Source organism: Aplysia californica, unplaced genomic scaffold (assembly GCF_000002075.1).
Source record: "Aplysia californica isolate F4 #8 unplaced genomic scaffold, AplCal3.0 scaffold01430, whole genome shotgun sequence".
Lineage (NCBI taxonomy): Eukaryota > Metazoa > Mollusca > Gastropoda > Aplysiida > Aplysiidae > Aplysia > Aplysia californica.
Window position 1 is genome coordinate 3724 of NW_004798700.1, and position 2394 is coordinate 6117.

Here is a 2394-nt window from a genome sequence, read left to right on the forward strand (position 1 = left end):
TGTCTGTGTGTGTGTGTGTCTGTGTGTGTGTTTGTGTGTGTGTGTGTGTCTGTGTGTGTGTGTGTGTGTGTGTATGTGTGTGCCTGGAGAAAGGCCCCAGTTGTTAACAAAGGTATTTGAAACAACGTGGTGAAAAGGCCAAACAATTTATACCTGGTCAAATAATGTATTTCTTCCTTCAGAAAACACAAATTTAACCAATAATTTCTTAATAACATATGTAAGGCAGCGTGGTGGAATCAGGCTCTCGTCAAAATAATCAAAGTGAAGAAACCTGCATTTTTTCGCAGGTTTCTGAATTTTTATCGAATTTTAGTTTTTTGCCCCCACACCTTTCATGTCCATTAAAGACTCATTACTCATTTCCGTGTGAATTTTTCTAAAAAACGTTGATTAAAGGCACAAAAAATGTAAATTTTCACTTATCACAGACTCTTAAGCTAAGGAAATAACTACTCTTTGGCGGCCATTTTCTCACTAATTTTATCTCTGAAAACAGGTGACCATGGCCTCCTTCTTTCGCAAATATCTCGACTTGTTTTCAAGATAAATGGATATTTTTTTTCATCCAAATAAAGACAACAAGTGAACAATCTTTAAGATGATACCAATAACTCTACATGCACAAAAATTGACGAGAGCCTGATTCCACCACGCTGCCTCACATATTATTATTTAAAGGATTTTATTATATTAAAAGTCAATGTATTGTGAAAGGAATAACAATAGCACGGACGATCCTAGAACCGACAAGAATTTATCGAACATGACCAAACCGTTTCATTTCGAATGTTATTCACTCAACAATGTTCTCTTTGATCCAGGCATCTGTGATGCAGGCCTTGTGTGAAGTGAAGGCCAACCTCAGATCACTTCAACAAGAATGGCTCGAGGCTCAAGTCATTGCAGGATCTGCTGTTCTGCCAAATGTAAGAAAAATCATTAATGTTATTATGATTTTATTTATGATACAAATTTAGGGGCGGTTGGCGGGTGCTCTGCTGTGGTTTGCTCCTTCTTTCCCATCCAACATCTATCGTCCTTTTTTCTCCTTCTTATTTTTTGCGTACCTTACTCTTTTGTGACACATCTATTCTTCGGCACTTATATGACTTTATTGTGTTGCAGGTGCCGTGAAACTCTAACTAAAACTAACACTGATACAAATTCTGTAACAGCATATGTTGCCAGTGTGTCTGTCGCTTACTAAAACTAACACTGATACAAATTCTGTAACAGCATGTGTTGCCAGTGTGTCTGTCGCTTACTAAAACTAACACTGATACAAATTCTGTAACAGCATGTTGCCAGTGTGTCTGCACTGAAATGAATAAAGGTAAAAATGGGCCTACGATCAAAAAGAAGGTTTTATTTTTACCGTTAATTCTTTAGGAAGCACTTTTTTTCTGTTTCTAGCACCTAAGTGCTGTTGTTCAACCGCTATCACTACTACAACCGCCAAGACATCTTTACTTTTTTCCTGCAAATTCTGTTGTTTTTTTTTAGCCTTTAACCTACGTTTTTCTGCAAAATTCAAAGAGGTGTTTGAGGAAGAAAAAACAACAACAGCAACAAAGTAATTTGATTTTTTTTAAATGGCAGCAGACAGAAAATGTTGGATTCTTCAATTTCATTATTTTGACGAGCGCCTGATTTCACCGCGTTGCTTCTCAAGTGCCAACAGTAACACACAAGGTCACTCCATTGTCATTGTCTGTCCCCAATCTTCATCAGGTCATGGTGGTGTCGGTGGTCTAGTGGTTAGACTACCGGACTTGTAATCCTGAGATTGCGGGTTCGGGGGTTCGAGCCTCAGCTCAGTCCAACTTTATGTCCTTTGGAAAGGCACTTTACCCGAATTTCCTATCGTGCTCGGTCCTTTCGGAGATGGGCGCTATACTCGGAGGTCCTGCCTCTTAAGTAACCCCACAGTGTTGATGGGGGCGTTAAACCTGCACATTTCATTTCCTCATCAGATCCTGGCCCATGACGACGTGATAGTCTCTAAGTCTTCCCTGGCGAGACTGGCCTCTGAATGTGAACAGACTCAAGCCCTGATGCCACAGCTCGTCTGCAAAGACCTCGTTGTGAGCGCCACACGGCTGCCGGTAGTAGAAGCAGGTAGGGCCTATACGATAGGATAAGATAAGATAAGATACGTCTTTCTTGTCCAGATCCTGGCACATTGGTTTGGAGTTTCACCACGTACACACATACACACACGTGTGCACACGCGCACAAATATATATTATTATACACACACACACACACACACACACACACACACACACACACTTACAGTCACATACATAATATAAATGAACAGTAATAAAAAAGAACCGAAATTGTAAAACGTAATTCTGATTCTTGCTCTAACGTCATATCTTGTAACAA